We start from the raw sequence: 24,630 nt of genomic DNA, 5'->3' as shown, positions 1-24,630 counted from the left end.
CCCCTGTGATCCACGGACAGTGGTTGGACTACATTTAGTAGCTGTATATATTTTGTACATAGTTTATTTATTTTTTGGGATTAATGGCGTACATATTTCAATATATCTGCCCGTTTATGATCTCTTCTTTTGGTCTTTGCATTATTTCGGAGGGGGGTGGTTTGTGGGTTGTGACAGTGATCTGTGGGAATGCATTGATGTGTGTGTTGTAGTGGGTGTGGGTGGGTGGGTGTGTGCCGGTAATCTTTTCCCTCCCCTGTGTCGTAGGTGCAGTACTCACCGATGTCTTCCGCGCCGCCGGGCGTGCTCCTGGTATATGAGGAGGAATAGGAGTGCGGGGATGACCTGTAACTCTGGCTCCATACTGCCGGAATCTCGCGTGGAGTGCGTAGAGGTGAGCGTTTTCCCGTTCGTAGTCTGTTTCCGCCGTGTTCTTATCGGCGGTGCTCCCGCCCCGGAAAAGGTGGCAGATTGGTGGGTCGTAATAGGGTGGGCGGTACTTTGTCTGCCGCCGGGCTGTTGGCGGGAACCGCCGCGCTGTTTGTTTGTACCGCTGTGGCGGTCGGAGTGTTAAGTTGGCGGGCTGTGTTGGCGGTTCCCGCCAGGGTCAGAATTGCATATTTTAGACCGCCGGCCTGTTGGCGGCTTGGCCGCCGCTTTATCACCGACCGCCAGGGTCAGAATGAGGGCCCTAGTCTTCTGTGGCCCGCTGGGTTCTCATAGAGTCAGGAGTCAATTTGCTTTTGTGCCCATCAAGCAAGAGGCCAACACATTTGACCTTTGGAGAGCAGTTCCAGTCCCTGGGTGCCTGCAGGAGTAAAGACTCCTTAAAAGAGTTATCTTCTTCCAGCAGCACCTGGTGGTTGAGGTGCCAGATTTATCTCATGCACTAGCCCAAAGAAATTTGCACCTAATCTTAAATATTCAATCTTAAATATTTTCTCACAGTACCTCACCTCACTTTGCAGCAACTTCTCTTTGCCTTACAGTGAAATTTGCAGTGTTTGTCTTGTTTAAATATGGCAGACTCCTTCTTCCACCAGGAATGCCTCTCTTAAGCTCCTTAGCCCGTCCCCTATTAAATGACCTCCCCTTCTACCAAACAACGTCCAAACTGACTGTCCAACCCACTGTGCCTGGAGCCTGGCTGACTAGAAGGGTCCTGCAAATACATAGGAGAGGCCCTCTCTGACATCTTCAAGTCAAAGAAGGTGGTGGGAAGGATGTCCTTTGTTCTGTCAGCTGTTCCTGCCCACCCTCAGATACCTAATCCCTGCTAAGTGGTCAGCAGTTAAAACCTCTCTGCCCTTCCTAGCCTCAAAGGCAGGCCATTCTCTTCTGATGTAGGGCCGTGATCTGGGTTTAAGCCAGGTCTGTCTCAAGCAGCCTAAAGTGCATTTATCTTATGCTGCCTTTCCACTCAAGTTATCAAAATCTGATTTCATCATTTAATCAGATTTTGAACTTGAAAATCAAATTAAGTAGCTAATAACTAAATGAATTTGGTTGCCTTGTTCCAGGCACAGATATCGAATTAAATATTTAAATGCATGATTTATCAATGTATATATGTTTTAGTATTTCTAAAACGCTACCCTGGCTGGCTAGCAATGGAGCACTGTACAGGGGGCAAATCCTAGTGAAGATACATGCAGGGAAGGCACAGAAGGAAGAGGATGAGCTAGTGGAAGGGATGAAAGCGTAGCCTGATGTAGTGTTCCTTGAAGAGGTGAGTTTTCAGTTTCTTACTGAATTGTAGGAAGGTTTGTGCTGTTCTGAGGCCGGAGGGGATGAGGTTTGCTTTCTTGCTTTCACTTTTCTGCAGTTAGTCTTTAATCTGTGATGTCAGGCCTCTCTGTCTGGTGTTGACCTCCATATATTGTGTGATTTTCAGCTACAAAGAGATCTTGCAGAGGGTCTTGTAAGTGATACAGCACATCTTTAGGATAATGCTGGCCTGTAGGGGGAGCCAGTGCAGATCCTTAAGCACAAGGGTGATGCCAGAATTCATCAGGCCCCTAATGAGCCATGTTGCTGCATGAAGGACGCCTTTCAGGGAAGCAAGGGAGATCTCTGGGGTGCGTTGAGTTGGGAGCTGCCTCCATGTGGGTGGGAGCGGACCAGGGTTCAAACTGTCATTCTGAAGTCTTCTCCTGGGATTTTTTTTTCAGAATCAAGAGAGTTGAAATCAGACTGTTCTGCTTTTCTTAGCAATTTTCTCCTTGAGTGAGATTTTCTACTTGAGGGTGAACTCTGAACCCCGTTATGTTTAAGTTGGGGATCATGACTGAATCAGAGAATGTCTGGCACTGTTGGCAGGCAGAAGGGATTCAGGCCCTCATTATGACATTGGCGGCAAATGCCACCTACCGCTGCGGCGATGGCTGCCAACATACCGTCGCTGTGGCTACCGACCATCCGTGCCATTATGATCGTAGATGGAATACCGCCATAAGGCTGGTGGAATTCCGTCGGTGGTCATGGTGGCGGACAGCCGTAAGGTGACGCTGATGCCAGCAGCAGCGCCACGCCAGCAAAACACTGCCTACCGTATCATGTTCCATGATACGGCCTGGTGGTGTTTTGCTGGCGGACACTGCTGCTGGTAGCAGCGCCGCGACCCGTCTCCTGCCAGAGGACCCCCTGCAAGCAGGTAAGCTGGATGCTCCGACAGTAGAAGGGGGGTGGGGGGTGTTGTATGCGTGTGTGGGGGCATGTATGACTGTGTGTGAATGCGTGCATGCGTGTGTAATGGGTGTGTGCATGAGTGGGTGTGAGTGTACATGCATGTTGTGTCGTGAGACTGCGTGTGTGCCTGGATGTATGTTCGTGAGTGTTGCTGTGAGTGTGTATGAATGTGTGTATGCGTGTGTGTATGGGTGTGCGTGTATTTGTGTAAATGTGTAGGTGGGGGTCGGGAGTGGGAGAGGGAGGGTGGGGGAGAACTCTGGGGAGGGGGAGGGGGAGGAGGGTGGGAGAAACCCCTCTCAGTGCCAGGGAAGGAATTCCCTGGGACTGATAGTGCCTACCGCCATGGTTTCAGTGGCGGTACAGAAACCACTGAAACCATGGCGGTAGGTGGGGTCATAATGCCGTGGGCGGCCTAGTGACGGCTGCCGGGCTGGAGACTGAGGTCTCCAGCCCGCCGGTTGTTACTGCCATGGCGGTCGGTGTGGTACATTGGCGGTTTGGCTTTGGCCAAACCGCCAGTGTCATAATAGTGGAGGCAGGTACCGCCAGCCTGTTGGTGGTAATACCTCCACTATACCACCGACCGCTGGGGTCGTAATGACCCCGTCAGTCTTTTGGGGTTAGAATCAGGTAGTTTGTTGACCACCAGGTTTGGATGTGCGTGAGGCAGGCTTTGAGTAAATGTCCAAGAGGATTTTGAAATATAGATGGGAGTCATCAGCTTGCTGATGTTGCTGTTTACTGAGATGGCCCCAGGGGTTCCATATCATAGCTGAAAATGATCGATGAGAGCAGTTGTGCCTGGAGTGCCTGGGGCGAGCGGGATGCACTAGGCTGCAGGCAGTTTGCTAGGAGCAGACGCAGCTGGCTTTAGGCCAGTGTGGCTTGCCACGCATAGCTGTCCTGCTCTGCTTGTCCCCAGCTGTCCACGTGCACGAGGCCACTGAGCGCCCCGGAAGTGCTTCGGAAGTGGTCTCTTTCACTACTCAGAGAACAGCGAATTCGGACCAGACTAGAGAGGAGAGGAGGACACGCAGATCGCAGGTTGCAGCCCAAGTGCCGAACGATAAGAACAGTTATTACAGGACAGTCTACAGTACCCCAGGACGCCAGGCTCCACCTGGTTCTACAGGCTCCAAAGGCCTCAAGGTGAGAGAATATTTTGTCACCTTCCTGTCTTGATTCGGATCTGGAGGATTGGAGGAGAGGCCAGAGACTATGAGCTTCAAGAAATTGCTCTCAGGGGGCTTGATCCCAGGAAGGACATGTATAAAAACTAAGGTGGCCCATTATGACATTGGCGGTAAATCCTGCTTACCGCTGCGGTGACGGCCGCCAACATACAGTTGCGGAGGCGAACAACCGTCCGCCATATTATGACACAAACACATCAAAGCGACAGAATACTGCCACAAACACAAATCCGCCAGACCAAAGGTTAGTGTTAAACTGTTGGTACGAACACCTATACCGTTACGCCAACAAAACAACGCCCTCCACATTATGACCCACGAATCACCACAGCGGACATTCAACAGTGGTACACACCGGTGCGGTCATAATGGCCACCCAAATACAAAACAACACAACAATGGCCAATACCAAAAACACACACCTGACACTAATACATCCACCACACCCACCCACCAACAGCACTATAAAACACACACTCACAACTACACACATACACTACAACCACAAATTCAACCGTCACGCACCCCACACCCCTCGCCCCACCACATTACTCAACACCCTCTGCACAACACACACCACACAACACCTATGTCCCCACAAAGACACCCCCGTTTCACTGATGAGGAGTTCTGGGTCATGGTGGAGGATATAGGGTAGAGCCACAGCTGTTTTGAACACAGATTCAGCAGATCTCCATTGTCTGGAAGATGGAGCATTGGCGGAAAATTGTGGACCGGGTGAACACCGTGGGACAACATCCACAAACAAGGGACGATATCATTAAGAGGTGGAAAGACCTACGGGGGAAGGTACGTTCCACAGCAACAAGGCACCAGCTCGCTATCCAGAAGACTGGCGGTGGATCCCCACAGCTGACAGCATGGGAGGAGCAAGTCTTGGCAATCCTGCATCCTGAGGGACTCACTGGAGTTGCCAGATGACTGGACACTGGTGAGTCAATATTTACTACATATCCCCTCATACCTGCATGCCACCACCACCCCTCACCCTGACACCCATCACTCCACTCTATCCCACACAGTACACCACCACAATTAACTAACCTAAATGCCAAGCCCGGCATGCCGTACCCACTGCGTGAACATCCCTTCCAGCTCTGCATGTACACCCACCACAATTGCATGCACAACATGGAGAACTAACAATCCCACAATACATCACCATACACAAACAAAGGTGGCAGGGCAACAGCAACAATATAGGGGAAGCTAGGGTTGCAGAATATGTCACAGACATGTAGCACAATACACCACTTACATCCCCACAGGTGCCCCAGCCAATCTTAGCGACGAGAAGGTGTCACGGCTACCCATTACCCCACCAGAAGATGCCCCCAGTGATGACAGCAACTCTGGACTTCTGGATCTGTATGAACGCCCTGGCCCATCAGGGACCACTAGTCCGTCGGATACCCCAGCCTACACACAGTCCACCACAGAGCCTCCCCCCTCAGTATCTAACACCACAGCAGCCACCCAATGTCTCCAGACCTCCGTCCCCAGGACACGTCAATCAGCAGTGTGCCCACCTGTAGAGGGACCCCAGTCCACACCTCACAGGCAAGACAATCAGGGTCCTGGGGTCAGTGGCAGTGGGCACAATGTTCAGGGGACACAGGCACAGGGGGCCAGGGACACCCAGAGGACAGCTGTGTGCTAGGGGGAGGACAGGCCCAGGGAACTGACTGTCCAGGAGGTACTCACTAATGTCCTGGGGGCTTACCAACAATCCCAGGACAAGATGGGTGAGGTGATAGACATCATGCAGGAGAACCAGCAGCTGTAGGAAGAACACCACCAGGAGGTCAAGAAGAATTGCAGGACCTCAACACCACCATGGTCTCCATAGCGGGGGTGCTGGGTGATATGGCCAACATCATGAGGGAGTACACATCACACCAGTGGACCCCTTCCACTAGCCAGTCTACTGACCAGCCCTTCACATCTGCTGCAGCTAATGGGCAGGAAGCCCTGACACAGGACCCACAGGCCACCAGCACCCCTCCCCCTGCAGAAGGTAAACCACCCCGCAAACGTTCTTTGTGGCCCAGACAGACACCAGAGACCCTTGCCAGGACCAAGACCACCTCCAGGAAATGAGACATTACTGAATGTCCCCTTGTGTTCCACTGTGTCACCTTGTCCACTTTGAGCTGCCATTGCTCCTCTTCCTATGGCCCCTTGGACACTGGACCTGTGCTACAAACAGACTGGGCCACTACACTGGACTTTCCTCTACCATCACCCCATTCCATTGCACTATTCATAATTTGCACTTCAAAAAACACCCTTGAACACAACTGGAGCAATAGTGCTTTATCTGACAGAAATGTGCAATATATTGAACTGTATCATCCTGTGCAATTGTCCAGAACTTTGTGATTTCATCCAACAAATGGCATGTAGCAGTTTGTAGTCATCACTTCAGGACACAGTTGTAACCACACCAACATCTGCAAAATGGGAAGGCATAGGTGACAGTCAGTTGGGATGCTAAGAAAGTGACTGCCATTATGCTACAGCCACACGGAAAAATAATTTATTGGAGGAATAGTCAGTTCTACTGTCTTACATGTGTGTCATTGGAAGTACTGCCGTATAACTGATGTCCTCTTGTCCACATCCTCATCCTCTTCCTCCTCATCCTCACTGTCCTCAAGGTCCTCTGCTGCCACAGGAGCATTTTCACCCTCCTCCTCCTGCAGATAGAGCACATGTTATCTAACGCCAGGCTGTGCAACATGCAGCATACAGCAACTATCTGGCAGACCTTCTCAGGGGAGTAGCAGAGGGATCCATCTGTCAGATCGAGGCACCTGAACTTGGCCTTCAGGAAACCGAAGGTCCTTTCAATGATCATCCTGGTGCGCCCATGAGCATCATCATACCTATTCTCAGCCCCTGGCCTCAGATTCCTTATAGGGGTCAAGAGCCAGGACAGGTTTGGGTAGCCAGAGTCACCTGCAAGAAGTGAGGGACAAGCATTAGCCTTCCACAATGGTATGGGGGGTGACTCCTGAAGCCATACACTGACATACATTGGGTGGGGACCCAGACTCACCTCTAAGCCACACTCTGTGCCTCTGTAGATGTGCCATCAGTTGTGGGACGCTACTATTGTTCAGGACTAAGGTGTCATGCACCGACCCAGGATACTTGGCAGTGATGTGGGAGATGTACTGGTCAGCAAGGCACACTATCTGGACATTGAGTGGAAACTCTTCCTATTCCTGAACATCTGTTCATTGGCCCAGGGGGGACAAATCCCATGTGTTCTGTAAATGGCCCCAATAACATTTGGAATACGTCCCGTTGCATAGAATCCAGACTTCATAGTGGCCAAATCTTCTACTTGGGGGAAAGCAATGTAGCTGCACATGTGTTTGAGCAAGGCAGCCAAAACCCTTGCCAGCACTATTGAGAACATTGGCTGTGACAGTCCTGCAGCCAAGTCCACTGTCACTTGGAAAGAGCCTGTTGCCAGGAAATGGAGCACTGATAGGACCTGCACAAGAGGGGGGATCCCAGTGGGATGACGGATAGGAGAATCCAGATCAGCCTCCAATTGAGCACACAGCTCTGTGATTGTGGCCCTGTCCAGTCTATAGGTGAGTATTAAGTGTCGGTCCTCCAGTGTAGCTAAGTCCACAAGGGGTCTGTACACGGGGGCTTGCCTCCTCCTCCTACTCTTCCACAGTGGTGGGTACCTAAGGGACAAAAGAGTGAGAAGGGAGTGACAACATGAAAAATGGATCCACCACTTCAGTGTTCATAGAGCATGTATGTAACTGGACACTGTAAATGGTTATGTATGTACAATCGATACCAATGACGCAGTTTTTATTCGAAAATTGTGTACCAGCACTATAACATGGCATCTGCCTGTCCTGTACGTAAGGACAGGTAGAAGTGATCGCACTCCGCTGGCGTTGGGCGTCATGGTAGAAGGCGGTCTGCACCGCTGTGCAATTCCTCATTGGCTAACATGGGGCTCTATAGAGTACAGTATCCATTGAGGATCACCGCCTGTGGTGACAGTATACACCGCCGTGGACGTGACCGCCATTTTCTGACTATAACCTCACTTGATTCCTGACTTTCCACAGGACAACACCTCCACTGAGTGTGTTTTTGTGACCTGTATCTAGAACCTGCCATGGTCTGTGCAAAGAGGGGAAAGGGCCCCTGCCTTCACTACAGAGGAGTTAGAGCGCCTGGTGGATGGGGTTCTACCCCTGCATGAACAGCTGTATGGACCTCCAGACCAACAGGTAAGTACACCATGGGGAGGTTGCATGCGAGAAGGCTGCATGGAGGTGTTTGTGCTGGCAGTGTCATTTGGATGGGGGGGTATGGCTGGTGGTAGTGTACATGCAGAGCTCCGGGTGAGTGTGTACCATTTGAGGGGCAAAAGATGTCTGAACGCCATATGTGTGCCAGGCTGGATATTCGGATTCATAGTGTCCCTCTGTTTGTGTTTTCCCTGCAGGTCAGGGCCCATCAGAAGAAGGGCTTGTGGCGTGCCATCGCCAAGGAGGTGTGGACCCAGGGGCTTTATAGCCGGTGGAGCACCCACTGCAGGAAACGGTGGGTGGAACTGAGACAGTGGGCCCAGAAGACCGCGAAGGCCCAGCTGGGGATGGCCTCCCAACAAGGAAGGGGTGCCCATCAGAACCTGACACCCCTGATGGCCCGCATACTGGCAGTGGCCTATCCAGAGCTTGATGGGCGCTTGAGGGCATCACAGCATCCACAAGGGGGTAAGTCTAGTGTGTGTGACAACCGTCTTTGTTGCCTGGCATGGGATTCTGGTGGTGGGTTTTAGTCAGTGGAGGCCCCTTTATGCCACCTCATACATTGCTGCGTGGTCCAGATCAAGGTTATTGGGTGAATAGCAAGATCTGGATAGCTAGCTAGGTGGCTTTCCATGTCAAATAGGTCTTAGTAGGTCCCAGGAGGGGTGCAGATGGCAGTGTTTTGATTCTTACATGCTGTAGTTCCTAGCTAATGGTATGCCAGTGCGGTGCATACTGTTCAATCTTGGTCCCTGTGTGTGATGGTGATGTGTATGCCATCTGTGGTGTTGGTGCTGTAATTGACCCAGTGCTCCCTTTCCTTCTCCCCCCCTGTGCATTAGCATCATCTGGCAAAGAAGCAGGGGCACAGGTGAGTGAGGGAGCTGCAGCCCACGGGACCCAGGAGGCAGAGTCCACCGATGCCAAGGGCACCAGTGGGACAGATCTCGAGGGGAGCACCTCGGCAGGGACAGGAGGTGACAACGCTGACTCTGAAACCTCCTCTGATGGGAGCTCCCTGGTGGTGGCGGACACTTCTGTGACCACCCCAGCAACAGGTACAGCCACCACCCCCAGTACCAGCACCACCCTCCCAGCAGCCCCTCAGCGAGTTGCCCATGCCCGCTCACACAGGAGGGCGGGCATCTCCTTCGCCCCAGGCACCTCAGGTCCTGCCTCAGTGAGCCCTGCTGCCCTAAGTGATGAGGCTATTGACCTCCTGAGATCCATCTCTGTAGGGCACTCAACCATAGTGAATGCCATCCAGGGGCTGGCATCCCAGATGCAGCAATGCAATGCCGTCCTGGAGGGCATTCACAGTGGCTTGGTGGCCCTACAGAGATCATTCCAGGCTCTGGCCTCCTCTCTGATGGCAGCCAGTGTCCCTGGTCCTACCGTCCCCCCTCCAACAACCACTTCCCAGTCTCCTCAACCCCAACCCATTCCATGCACACATACAGACAATCATGCACAGAAAACATCACACAAGAGTGGCACAGACAAACACAGGCACCAAACTTCAAGCCACAAGCACTCATACAAACAACAGACAGATGCACACACAACATCCACTGCCTCCATTGTCTCCCCTCCTCCTCTTCCTCCCTCACAGTTAAACACACACTTACACCTGCCTGCACTGCATTAGTAGTCCCAGACCCTGTCACCTGTTCACCCTTGCCCACAGACACCACAAGAGCAGGCCCACAGACATGGACCCCACACACCACATGCGCAGTCACCACCACCACCATCATCAACACTTCATGCAGCACACCCACCTTACTTGCAGACACCACCATAAAATCCATCCACACATCCTGCTTGGCCTCTCTCACCCTGTCTGACCCCCTCCAAAGAAAATCAAACACTCGCACTCAGACCCCCAACAGCCACCCACCTCACACATGCACACCTACTCCTCCTACTACCACTCCTTCTACCTCCACTCCCATCCCTCCTCCCACATCCTGCCCCAATGTCCCTAAGAAGGTTTTCCTTGCCCCACTTGGCCTCTTCCCTACCCCTACCCCCGTCATGCCCGTAAGTGCAAGATCCCAACGACCCAGCCCAGCACCTCTGCCAATCAGTCTGCCACTGCTCCCACCCAAAAATCTGCTGCTGGCACTAAGGGGCCCCTAAGTGGGACGGCATTCACTCCCAGCAAGGACACACCTCTGCCTCAAAAACTGAGCTCTCGGGTGGCGGAACCTAAGAGACAGAGGACGGGGTCAGTGGAGGCACCTCCTAAACCTGGAGACAAGGACACAAGTCACATGACAACTGCCAAGGAATGAACCCAAGGATCCAAATCCACCACCTGAGGGCAAGGATCCCCATCCACCACCTGAGGCCAAGGATCCCCTTCCACCACCAGAGGCCATGTAGCCCCCCCTCCAGAGACTGTGGCCTAAGATTCCCCTCCAGGGACAGTGGGCAAGGAGCCCCCTCCAGAACCAGTGGGCAAGGAGCCACCTCCAGAACCAGTGAGCAAGGAGCCCCCTCTAGAACCAGTGGGCATGATACCCACTCCAGAGACTGTGGTCTAAGACTCCCTTCCAGGGACAGTGGGCAAGGAGACCCCTCCAGAACCAGTGGGCATGATACCCACTCCAGAGACTGTGGCCTAAGACTCCCGTCCAGGGACAGTGGGCAAGGAACCCCCTCCAGAACCAGTGGGCATGATACACACTCCAGAGACTGTGGCCTAAGACTCCCCTCAAGGGACAGTGTGCAAGAAACCGCCTCCAGCTGAGGTGCCCCTCACCCTCTTCCCCCTGGGGTGCCTGCCCATTTACAACGTGATGCCCCTGAACAGTGGAGTCCAGATGATGGCAGGAGTCAAGTTGGGGCTTGGACGATGCACTGTGGCCATGTGGCTATTTAGTACTTAGGAGTGGCCATTGGCACAATCTGTGCACTGATGTGTATATAGTTGTTTTTGTATTCATTATGGTGGCTGTTGGCAGCAAATTCAAGTGGTTGTACGCCAGGTATGTGTCCTTGCATTCTTTGCTCCTCTGTCCTGTAACTGTCGATGTACTGTGCAGCCGGTTGTGTGTGTGTGTGTACGGGGTGTGTTGTGCGTGCGTGTGTCACTCTCCTTTTCCTCCCTTCCTTGTGTGCCAGGTGGTGGACTCACCGTCGTCATCTTCTTCGGCATTGGTGCTCCAGGATGGCCATGGCGTGGTAGAGCATCAGGAAGACTTGGAGTTCCGGTTCCATGGCGGCCGCGGAGTCCTCTGTGTCCCTGAAGGTGAGTCTTTCCTTTTCTGTAATGTGTTTCTGCCAGGCTTTTGATGGCGTTGCTCCCGCCCCGGAAATCCTGGCAGTTTGCTATGTCATAATATGATGGGCGATGCCTTGGCTTCCGCCTGGCTGTAGGTGGCTACCGCCGTGGTCAGTGGTGTTAACACCCTGGCGGTTGGTGTGGTACATTGGCTGTCTGTGGGAGGTCTCACCTCCATGATCACAATTTGACGGTAATTACCGCCAGCCTGTTGGTGGTGTTACTGCCACTTTAACAGTAGCAGTCAGAACACCTCCAATGTCATAATGAGGGCCTAAATCTAATCACCTAGGGAATAAGGCTAATTTGGCTTTGCAGGTGAAGGGCCAGAATCACATTTTTACTTTGTGGGAAAAAGAAAAAATCTTTCAGGAGGAGCAGAATCATGCCATATCACCCGGCATGACTTCCGGCATGGAGCCAAAGGGAATGCCATCAAGGGGGGATTCAAAGGAGCCCTACAACGTTGATAGTAGAATCGGGGGGCAGAGGATACAGTCCCCCTGGAGGCCCTCTTTCAGAGTGTCCAGAGCCCGCCTGGGGCGCTCCAGTGTCCCTCATCTCCCCCCCCCCCCACTTCCTTGTTTGTCCTTCCCTGCCCCCAGTGACACGTGGAGGAATGGCTAAATCGGCCAAAGTTCTTCAGATTTCTTCCCAACTGAGGGCTGCAGGGACCCCAGATGTTGGGCTACGAGACTTCACCTTGCTTGACTTGGATTTAGATCTCTGTAGGAGATATGGGTATCAGGTTAAGGACTACCCCTTGCCCTCTGGGGATCCTATGTCTATGCTTCCACCGACAGGTTTGCATTTCTTTAGCAGCACCCCGTCCACTCTTGACTCTGTGTACTCTCACCTATCTGTGACTCCAGCTTTAGATGTAAGTGGTAACCTGCCTAGTCAACCTCCAGATCAGGAGGTTAGGTTTTCCACTTCCCTGGTTAGCCTGGAAAACCTGCTCTCTTCAATTTTAAAACTTTTGGAGAAATTTGTAGGAGGGTTTGACTGTATTCTTGATTCTATGACTGCCATCTTGAAAGAATTGTCTAAAGAGAACAAAATCTGGAGTTCGAACTAAGGCCTCTCTGGGTCATTGGGTGTCCCCCCGTTGTCATAGAAAGAGCCGGAGAACATACTTGTGCATTCATATGTGGATGTTAGCACTCAGGCAGGTAAATCCCAGTGTAAAGAGACTATTGCTAAAGGGGCTCGGGTTGAAAGCCCAGTGGACTTTATACGTTTTATTTTTGATTCCTACTCAGTTAAGAGTAAGCGGTTGGCAAAGACTATCTCGACTGAACAGGAGGTATTCCCAATATTCAAAGTATTGTCTAGTCAGAAGAATAGTTCTGTGGCATCTCCCGTTCCTCTGCCAATAGTGGGAAAGAAAAACAAGAGGAAAAAATCAAAAGGGTTGAAAAGACCATTTTGAAGGATCACTAAGAAAGGCAGAAGGAAAGTACACATTTCTGAGGCAATAGATCCCCCGCAAAAATGCATTGAGGTTTCTGGCGTGATTACCCCCTCCCACTTGATGGCAGGGACCGCATCTGGGACTATTGGAGCAGCCACCAGGGAGCTACTGAGGGAGTCCGTGATTGAGCCCTTCAATGATCATCTTTCTGGGCAGTTTCTTGCATTGAACCAGACAGCCCCGAACAGCCCGGTCATTCACGTTCCCCAGTGTGAAGGGAGAATCTAAAGGCTTTGCTCCTTTCAAAGTCATTCCCTCAACTGGTTGCATTGTGGATTTGTCTATAGTAGACTTTATCCCAATCTTTGACGCAGACTTAATCTTGAAAAGATCTACTCTGTTAAATTGTTTTTTGGAGTCTGGCCCTTTGAAGTCAATTCAAAGCTGCTACATTGACCTTGTTTCTTTATCGCATTCTAAAGTGGGTTTTAAGTCAAGGATTTCCTTTCTTTCCAAGCACTTTGCCAATCAGGTCCTATGAAATGCTGATTATTTGCAGTGTCATGGCATTGATGTTGTTCCCTATTTGGGTATGAAACGAAATGGTTCTATTGGAGGGACGTTAGGGGAAGGGGTAAAGAATGTTATATACCACATGAGCCCCTAACTCTAACAACCAGTAGGAGTGTAGGTCCTCAATAGATTTGCAGGACCCGACAGTTTTTCTAGGAGGGAATGGTAGGCAGGTGTCACTGCGGGAAGCATCGATTGCTTCCGCTCAAAAAAGCATTAATGGTTTGGATGGGTGGGGTTGGCTCCAGAGTATCTTAAATCAGGCCCGGGGGTCTAGGTTCTTGTTTCAACCGCACAACCAGCATTGGCCTGAAAGTTGTCTTGTGGAATGCTTCAGAGGTAAAATATAGTAGGGATAAGTTATTTCTTCTCAGTTCTTTAAGTCATGACTTGATTTGCCTCCAGGAGACATGGTCTGACAGGAACTTGCTCTGGGATGATTACTATGTTATAGATAGTAAGACCACTCCTTCTAGAAGGGGGCATGCGAAAGGGGAAGTTGCCTGTCTCTTATCAACTAAACTCAAGTGGAAGTATGATTGTTATAAAGATCCTAGCAATCTTTTTATGGCCTTAATCTTTCAGGTTCATTATAAGATCCGGGGCTTTACCCCCCTGTTACTGGCCAATGCTTATATCCCCTCTGAAGCGGCCTATCCTGCTCTGCTGCAGAAGGTTTTCACTTATATAAATAACGCTCTTGACAGCAAGCAACCCCCCTATGTAGTTCCAGTAGTAGATTTAAATTGCAGTATATCCAATCACGTCTTTTTTCAAGTCCGAGGGGTTGAGAGAGAGGAAGCCCTGAGAACCCCGCCCACTGTTTTTTCCCTTTCGATAAGAACAAATAAGAGGGAAACTCCTACTTGATCTCTTCAGGAAAAATGACTGTATCATAGCAAATGGGAGGTCTCTCTCGGATTCGCCAGCTTCTTATACCATGCTAGGTTACACCTCATTTACGTTGTTAAGAGATTTGTGTTAGAGACTTCAAGATCATGAATACCCCTGTTAGTGACCATAATCTGTTCTTTTTCTCACTGGATCTGAATACGCTAATGACGGGGTCCTGGGAGCTGTGCGGGCCAGTTCCTGATTTTGATAAAAAGACAGGGAGCACCCAGTGGATCATAGAAGTATTTCAGGCATGTTAGAGATTGTAAAATTTGCTGTTGCAAAACTGGATGACTGGGATGGTAATGAACTGGAACACTTTGCTGAGTTTATGAAGCAGCTGTTAATTAGATCTTCTATAAGATCCTCTAAAAGTAGACATAAGGTGATTCCTCGTCCATTACTCACCTTGAATAGGGAAATAAATTCTCTGGTTAGGATTCAGTACTCAGAGTATTCTCCCAGAAGGAACTCAAGGTTGGCCCTGTTACAAAGGAGAAGGAGGCGTTGGAAAGCCCATCTCGCAAGGGACTCCTGGGATAGGCTCTAGATTCACCTGAGGGAAGCCGCAATAAAGGGTCAGGCTAGACGTTTTTGGTCTTTGGTTGGTAAAGGCTGCAGGTCAACAATGCACACTTCTCCTGTGGCCATAGCTGAGGCTCGGTGGACTGATTTATTTCCACCCTCTATGTATTAAATGGGGTAGAGACGAATCAACCACCCGTAAGTGAGAGGTCTCAAACTTACGATTTACCCTCAGTAAAGGAGACAGAGCTGGCCATCCGAGCTATGCGCCCTCGGCCTCAACGGGTCCTGATGAATTACCCATCTCTGTAATAAAGCAGGATATTCGCTCATGGAGGAAGATTGTATTTGTTGTTTTTAGAAGTTGCTTCTTAACCAGAAGTATTACGCCTTCTTGGGTCGGAAGTATCATCCTGCCTTAGAAGGGCGATCGTAATTGTCCAGCTACATACCAGCAGATCGCCCTCCTGGATGCAATGGGATTTTTTTTTGCTAAATGCCTGCTATCCAGACTGACTATTTGGGCTGATGAAAACAACATCATTCTCCTGGAGCAAACGGGGTTTAGGCGTAGAATTAGCACTATGGACAATATTGCAATCCTTCAGATAATCATCGAAAAGTACGTAAAAGCAAGAGGTCAATGCTGCTTTTATTGATTTTTCAACCGCTTTCGACAAAGTGGATAGAGACTTGTTGTGGGGAAAGCTTGCTAATTTGGGTATGCCAAATATTTTTCTAGATCTAGTGATTGCGCTTCACTCTTCTACTTGGTGTAGAATATTATTAGGGGGGGATAAATGTTTACCTAAAAGATATCCACCATGAATGGATTAAAACAAGGGTGTCTCTTGGCATTTTTGCTCATCTCTTTGTATATCTCAGATCTTCCCTCTTACCTCTCTTAGAGCGAGGGATTTGCCCCGCAAATTGGTGGTAAACCTGTAGTCTGCTTATTATATGCTGATGATATTATAATTTTTTATTTAACCCCTAAAGGCTTAAATAATCATCTCCAGTTTTTGTCACTGTATACTGAGGCCCACTTTTCAAAGATTAATGCTTCTGAAAGCAAGATTATGTCCTTCCATGGAAACAAAAAAATGAAGTTCCCTAATTTTCACTGGTCGCTAGGGGGCTCAAAAGCTTGAAATTGTAAACTCATATACTTTCTTGGGGAAGATAATGTGTTGGAATCTCAGTGATAAGGCTCCCATAGAAAACAATAAATGCAAATTTGGCTGACAAGCAAGAGGTTTAGGGGCCTTGTATAGGGCTACTGGGAGGAGGCATTTTGCACATCTTTTAGCGATCTATCACGCAAAAATTCCAGCATCCCTCCTACATGGCTCGGAATTGACTGATATCTCCAAATGGGGGGTTTCGAATCTGATGGAAGGTAAAATCCTTAGAAAACTCACTTCTGTTAACTCGGCTACCTCTGTCGGGGCCTGAAGGTTGGAGATGGGGTTAAGAAGTGTATTTGCTCAGGGCTTAGCAGGGGTTGTACATTGGGTTGCTTGCCTCGCAAGGAGTGAAGATAATACATTAAGGTCTTTGCTGAGGAACGAAATTCTGGCGAATAATAATTGCAGGTCCACTATCTGTAGGAGTTTTTCCTATGCTTTAGAGATGCAGGAGTTAGACCGTAATCAGGTCCGATTATCACCTCCTCACTATTGAAAATTGGCTTGAAACAGGCCATGTGGTCTTAAAGCTTTCAAAGAGACATAGAAAGTTGTGCAAAAAAGAGCAACTTTCTGAAGTTAGCAGAGTCCATTTTAGTAAAAAAAAAAAAGTGCAACCTTATGTTACATGGAATATATCACGTGGGGTTAGGCGATCTTGGATTTTGCTTCGCCAGGGATTGCTTCCATTGAATGTCCCTATCGTGAAATGGCATAACTCTGCTATGAAGTATAACTTCTGTCGAGCTGGGTCAAAGATTTAAATCATGTGTTCTTTGCCTGCCCTGCTCTTTTCCTTTTCGGCGAAAGTGGTTAAGATCCATTTGTCTCTAGCTCTTTATTCTGTCTGTATTAGAGTTTCTTCAATTCTTGTATGATCCTCCCAATGACTTGTTTTGTTTTAGATTTTTAAAGTGTTTTTTACATCTGTGTTAAGTATATGGATGTTAAAGATGGTGTATTTCATATGTTGGCTCTAATGTTTGTGGGGTGAGGGGTGATTGGGGATTTTGTAGTGCAAGAGATTTGGAGTTGTTTGGGAAGTTTTCTTATACGACTTTTTTTTGTGAATTGTTCCGACTTCGAATTATTAATCTTTTTAAATGCTTTTTAATCTTATATCAAGCATATGGATTTTAAATACAATGCATTTTATTGGGGGGTACAATGTTCGTTGGGTAATTCATTTGTTTGCTTATGCGTGTATTTAATCTTTTTTCTTTTGACTTTTATGTGGACCTCTTAAGAGTTCCTTATCATAAATAAACATGAACTTGAACTTGACAAGGAAGTAATGCTCTTTTTGTCATTGAAGAAAAGTGCATCGTAGACTACTTTCACATGGATGTTTCAATAGTGCAGTATGGCCTGAACCCCATTTAATAGTCTGGAAGTAGGCTTTTCTTGCTGATCTGCTCCCGTAACTGGGTAACCACTGTCTGTTCAGTGGTTTTTCCAGCAAATGGGAAGTGGTTAATATGGTGAATGTTGTCATGTCCTGTCTTATAGAAGATGCATCTGTGCATACACTGAACTATCTTCTAAGCAATGTGAGGACACACCTTTTAAATATATAGCGTGCCACTTCGTTATATAATAAGTACTCTCTCTTGTGGGTTTACGAGGTAGACTTTGAGGGTGACATTATTATTTAAAAATAGGTTTCCCTACAACCTAAAGACCCTTTTGTTTGCCATGTGTTACTACAGTGCCTTTAAAATGCAGCCCAGCCAGGAAAGAGTGATGCTCCTGGCAGATATATATTTTTGTCATACATGCTGGTGATTTAATTACACACAGAAGCTCACCTATGGAATTTCTACCTTTTCATGTCTTTGGTGCATTTTCTGCACCATATACTATGGTCTAAGAAGAAAGTGAAATAGACTAATTAAATGAAACAAATTTTAACAATGCTGTTTCCTGTTGGTTCTTATAGGTGCTCACAAGGCGATTGTGTGAGTGATCCCTGAGGCCAAAAGGGAGGCCAGACATCCCAGTTGCTTTGAAGGTTCACCCAGGGAGAATTTAGCACAAGCCATGGGCCTGATGGGCTGCTGTGCTGTATTCATGAGCAAACCACAGTTGTGTGGACTAACAAGAAGGCAACCCCAAATGTAAGAAAGGGAAAAGAAATGATCCTTTATGCTACCCTATGATCATCACCCATGGACACGAGCGTTAAGAGATTCACTAGACTGGTTTTAGTACAACTTAATGAATGAGCAAAATCAAATCATATTATTTCAATGGAACCGGGAGGATTCTAGATGGTGCAGCCTACCAGGGATCATTGCTGCACTCTAAGGGAGTTGCGTGGAGATCCATGGAGATCGACTGTGTTTTATACTGTTTCTTGATGGATTTCTGCGGTACAGACAACCAATTGGTCCTAACGGAGATGCTGCGAAACACACATAGTATACGATTTTCAATTAACGTATCTCAAACCGGCAAAGTGATCAATTCAATAGACATAGGGGAAGGGGGTTCATTTGGGAAGGAGAGAGAACATGATAAATTACAACAAGGGAGGCAAAAATTCTGAATTGTTTTGAATACATGTTGCCTTCCTTGTTGTAATTTCTCATGGTCTCTCTCCTTCCCAAATGAACCACCTTCCACCATAAATATTGAATTGATCACTTTGTAGGATCGAGATATATTAATTGAAATCATATATTCTGAGTGCATTGTAGGATCACCGTTAGTACCAGTTTGTTGTCTGTACCGCATTGCAACCAGGTCCTTCAGCTCTTTGGGTTACTCCAGTATTTTTTAGTGGCTGATGGATTTGTGGGCATTTGATTCTGTGGAAAGTTCTCTCCTGTGGAATAATCCTGGCGGCCATGAATATTCCCCCATGGTTCCTTTCAGGGCTATAGCAGCTTCATGCTTATACGTGGGATCCAGTTGAGCTCTCACTTTGGGAAATGTCTTTATGAATCTCTTGATACAGTGCCTTGAAGCAGGTCTGATCGCTATCCTCTATGCCGTGTTGCCTTCTGGCGGTGGATTGACAACCAAGCAGAGCCGGTGCCCATGCGTTTTCTCCTGAGATTGCTCCTTTTCAATAAATAGGCACCTTTTAGGAGATGAGTTGGTGGTGATGGACCTGACGCAAATCAGCTGGCGAAAAAACTCTGATGGATTCAGCAAATACTGCTTAGTTAGGAGGCTGATAATTAATACAAATAAAGCAAAGATTCTGGTTTGTGGGCGAAATAGCATGAGGTGGGTGATGGGTGCTGAAGTGCAAGGGGGCAACAGCGATCCGGAGCTCCTGGTGAGCTTCTCAAGTTCTCCTGCTTACATAGTCATTGGACAGTGAAGAAGATCAAGACAAAAGGGCAGGTATAAAAGCCCCTAGCGCCACCAGAGTGTCACTTTTCATGACGCTCCAGTGGCACTAACCTCTGCTCCATATTTACAAGGCGGCGCTAAGCCACTTTTTGTGGCTTCACGCCTCCTTGCAAATATGGGCCCCTTCGATGCAGTTTTCAGGCATGCAATGGGTGTTGCAGTGGGCGTTCAACCGCGACACCCGTTGCTTTTGAAACTGCCCCAGATGTACGAGAAATTGTAAATCTGTGGAAGCGCCAAAAACTAATGCCACCCCAGGGGTGGCGTTAGCATGGCACAATGAGGAGGAATACTTTTATTCCTCCCCATTTTTTGTTTTTTTTTATGTGCACTGCATCCTGCAGCACAAATAGAAGGAAAATGCCATGGATGATTGTTTATGTGCAGGAAGGTGTCCCTTCCTGCACATAAACAACCATTCAAAAATGGCGCTTTGGTACTTCTATGTGTGCTGCATTAAGCAGCACACATAGAAGTGCCAAATCACCATTATAGATTGTTTATGTGCAGGAAGGGACACCTTCCTGCACATAAACAATTAATCCCCTCAACGCAGACACCCTTGCACTATGGTGCAAGGATACCTGCATTGGCGCAAGCAGCTTAATTCAATGCCGGCGCAGGGGGAAAAGCAGGGTTGCACCATATTCCTGTAAGTATGGCGCATCCCTGCGTTTCATAAGTGACTGCTATTGCTGCGCCACTTTGGCATAAATCTGGGCCAAATTGTACTCTGGTGGGCCGCCTTCAATTTAAAAGATGTTAGGGGGCTACAAGGCTCAGCAAACTACCAAGTCTGTGATTGTCCTTCAATGAAAACAAACTTTTATTTTAAATGCAGCCTTTTTTTCCTGGCTTGAAACAGGAATGCTTTTATTTAATAACAATAAAGAAAAACATACTTACGTTTTTGTTTACGAACTGGGAATGTCGACTGGACCACTTCCAACTCCCAAACAATAGGGCATATTTATGAGAAAGTGACGCATCAGTCCCAATGTGCAACTTCTCTTGCGTCGCCCCTGCCCCACCTAACGACACCGTGGTTGCACCACATGTACAAGACTGCGCACCATGGCGGTCGTTACCACAACAGCGTAAAAAATGTTGGTGCTGTTGTGGCGCTTTGCTGCACCCTTGTCAAACATTTTGACACTAGTGCAACAAAGCACAGGGAGGTCCATTGGTTTTAATGGGTGCGACATTTCAGGCCTCCCTGCTTCAGAACGCTCCCATTGCATACAATATGCGTGGCACAGGCATAATCTAGCGCAAGGGGTTGCAAAGTGGCACAATGCATGCATTGCTCCACTTTGTAAATCTGGCACAGGGGAAAGGCCACCATAGCACCACCTTAGCATCAAAAACATTATGCTATTGCAGCGAAGGGGACATGTAAATACGACCCAATGTTTTTAAGATTCACAAAGAAGAAGGGATTCCTAGGGGATGTCTTCCCTTTGACATATGCAGTGCACCCAAACTCTGGAGTCTATAATTATTCAGTGTTTTGCTTCTGGATTGCTGTCGCAAAACATTGATAAATGTCATACCGATTCGGTATTTGGAAGGGACACGTATAACCCATCCCTTTCAAAAACCCAAACAGCATGGGGTCACAATCACATTTTAGGGGTCGGTAAAGGCTTACCAGCTCCTAACAAAGGATAGAGTCCATTCCAAAAAAGTATTTTAATGGTCTCCAACACCAGCTCAGAGTGGTGCATCCCCTAAAATGCTTAGTGCATCTAGCCCTTCTTTGTCAGTTTCCTAAACCTAGCACCAGGAATACTTTATTGAGATCGGGATGAATCCAGCTGATCAACTGATGAGATGCATGAATCATATCATAAAAATGAGGGCTATTTGTCTTGCATTTGTAATTGCAAAATTACTTTGTGTCACTTATTAGAATGCAGTTTTTAAGCTTGTGTCAAGATTATCTTCGTCCATTGTGTGCATAAACGTCTTGCATCCAAACTGCTAAATTCTTACATAAAATGGTCGGTTTACATGTTGCTATTGCTTTAGGCAAATTAGGTAAATTTTTATGTACATTGAAACATTAGGCAAGAGTTATTTTTAGACTGGAAAATGTATTAGGTAAATATTTTATGCCTGCGGCCAATGAAAAATAGCTAATTAAATAAATAAAGTTGACAAACATTGCAATCTGTGAAGAATCAAGGTCATAAATTTTGCAAGACTAGACAGCCTTTGTAGTTCACAGCCCCAGGATTGAGCCGGGCCAGAGGCAGGCTCTTTAGAAACTTTGTGAGCCCTTATAGTTACAGATGCTGTCCCAAAAGGCGACCTACAGGACACTGCTTTAGCGGCCTGCATTCAGGCCCATGTGTTGCAAAAAGATCAGTCCTCAGCTTGTAACTGCCCATGAAAGGCATATGATGCAGCGAGGTCCATGGGTCTGCGCTGATACCTGTCCACAGCTGATTGGGGTTCAGGAGTCCTGGGTTTTGATCGCCTTCTCAAAGTCAAAACAAACTACTTAAGGTTCAGAAAATAGCTGAAGACCCTACTGTTCAGCAGAGCATTCAGGGCATGTTTACAAGCCCCGTTGCACAGGACAGCGCAGCAAGGGACCTGCACCACCGGGCAAGGGCAGAAATGCACCATGTTTACAGGATACAGCGCACTTCTGTCCTCCCCCGCGCGCTAGCGCACAGATTGCTGCCTAGCGCCAATGCAGGCTCCCTTGCACCATGGTGCATGGGTGCCTGCGTTGTCAGCAGGATTGATACTGTGCAGAGGAAGGGTCACCTTCCTGCAGAACAACAATCCAGAGAAGCATTTTCCTCTTTCTGGGTGTGCTGCAGAATGGAAAAAGCAAACAACGAGGAGAAGTAAAGAGGTTCCTTCTGCTTGCACCTGCCCTGCAGAGGTGTACAGTTTTGACGCATTCCCAGGTTTACAGATTCTTGTAAATCTGGGAACACGCCTCCCTGACGCAGTGTAAGGCTACACAGCGACTTGCTCTGCATTGCCTTACACCATGTCTACAAGGCCATGAAAGCAACGCACTGTGCACAGCCGGTGCGTCACAAAAAGTGATGCTTCAGTGGCACAGTGGGCTTGTAAATATGCTCCTCAATTTGGAAGACTGATGGCAGACCCTGTATCCCCTCAGCCCGACGCCCACCAGTACTTGCAGTATTTGTCGCACGCCTCCCAAGTCCCATATTAGGACCCTTGCAAACAAGTTATGACTTCTTCATTTGAAGGCACGAAAATGCATGACTACTTCTCCCAAAGTGTTAGCTGAAGCCTTGGCAAGCTCGTCTCATTAGGGAGGTCATTGGGTTTAGACACAGATCAGAGCCACAGAGATAAGCAGGACCAAGGCAGGTCCAAAGAGGGGCCAGGTGAATGATTGACCAGAAGCCAAACAGCTTTGGCTAGAGGGACTTGCACCTGCAAAGGGAGTTTGCAGAATAATGCTGCAAAGGTTCTCACCCAGCAGGGCTCACTGAATAAATAAATACACGATAAGTAAGCCCTAAGCTGGGTCCAAGCAAATAAATGTAGAAAAAAACCCAAGCGAGGTCCGGTCACTTTGTTGTGTTGGTGTTGTGTCACAGGAGGAAAGGAGAAGCCAAGAGTTACAAGATCATGAGGGGGGCAATGATTGTAAATTAACAAAGCCCCCGACCGGTAGCAAAACACAAAATAGAGGGAAGAAAATCACCAGAATAGTTATTTGCCACATTTTGTACCTTGGCCATAATGTTTGGTTTACATTCCAGAAGGTAGTTGCAAATTATTTCTAATTTATTTACTTCGTGTGTATACCGGACCACCCGTGTCCAGCTGAAAACAAGGAACTGTTAAAAAAATTACCATTTCAAAATAGTAGAAGCCATTAAATGTTATCAACCAGGTTCAAAATGGCCACCAGCAGACTATGCGAAACAGTTGTACTTTTTTGCAGAGTTTACTTCCCAATAGTATCACTTCAATTATTTTTACATTCCTTTTCTCACCTCTTTTAGACTTTATTTTTGTGTGCACTTCGCATTTTTTCCCCTGTTGCCACCTGTTTCTTTGTTTTATCTATTTTTTACTTCCCCCTTTTTTCACTTTGGGTGGGACCCTCAAGTCCTCTATCCTTCCTTTCGTCTTCCTTAGTCCTCTTTTTCTTTTCACCATTTTCTTCCCATCTCTTTAGGTTGCCTTTCCTTCGTGTTTTCCTTTAAATCTCTAACGTCCTTTTCAAGGTCTGGCCCGGCAGCATCAGGTGTCTGCCAGGATGCTGCAATAACAAAACACATAACAATATTCCTTCTACCTACCTAGAGGGACTTTGGGGAGCCCGCAGGGCAGCTCACATAGAGCAGGGAATGCCCCCCCTCCCTTAAGTCATTAGCTTTGTTCCCAGACTCTTTCCCATTGACTCAGCCCAGCACAGCCATTCCTTGTTTGTGGGTCAGGCCCCCCTCCAGCTCGTGGCTGCTTCACCGAGCAAGGGCGCCCTGGGAACGAACACGCAGCCATCGAAAAGCTATGTTGGGGGTGGGAGAGCTTTCAGCTGGGCATTTATTCCGTGGCTCCTTGTCTCCCGTCATCCTCTGCCTCCTCGTTTCTTCCACCCTACGGCACGTGCCTGCAGGACCGGCCTTTAGCATGGGCGAGCCGGGCCCAGGACGCCAATGTTCTGAGGGGCGCGTGGAGCTGTGTGTGGTGAGGTTCTGCCGACAGCGGCGCCTTCTCATCTTGTGCCAACCTTGCCCATGTCCCTTCTCATCCTGTGCCAACCTTGCCCATGTCCCTTCTCATCCTGCGCCAACCTTCTCCATGTCCCTTCTCATCCTGCGCCAACCTTCTCCATGTCCCTTCTCATCTTGCACCAACCTTGTCCACGTCCTATCATCCTACGCCAACCTTGTCCCTGTCCCTTCTCATCCTGCGCCAACCTTCTCCATGTCCCTTCTCATCCTGCGCCAACCTTCTCAATGTTCCTTCTCATCTTGCACCAACCTTGTCCACGTCCCTTATCATCCTACGCCAACCTTGTCCATGTCCCTTCTCATCCTGCGCCAACCTTCTCCATGTCCCTTCTCATCCTGCGCCAACCTTCTCCATGTCCCTTCTCATCCTGCGCCAGCCTTGTCCGTGTCCCTTCTCATCCTGGGCTAACCTTCTCCATGTCCATTCTCATCCTGCGCCAGCC

The sequence above is a fragment of the Pleurodeles waltl genome, chromosome 9 (assembly GCF_031143425.1).
Source record: "Pleurodeles waltl isolate 20211129_DDA chromosome 9, aPleWal1.hap1.20221129, whole genome shotgun sequence".
In the NCBI taxonomy this organism is placed as follows: Eukaryota; Metazoa; Chordata; class Amphibia; order Caudata; family Salamandridae; genus Pleurodeles; species Pleurodeles waltl.
This window is presented reverse-complemented; position numbering follows the sequence as displayed.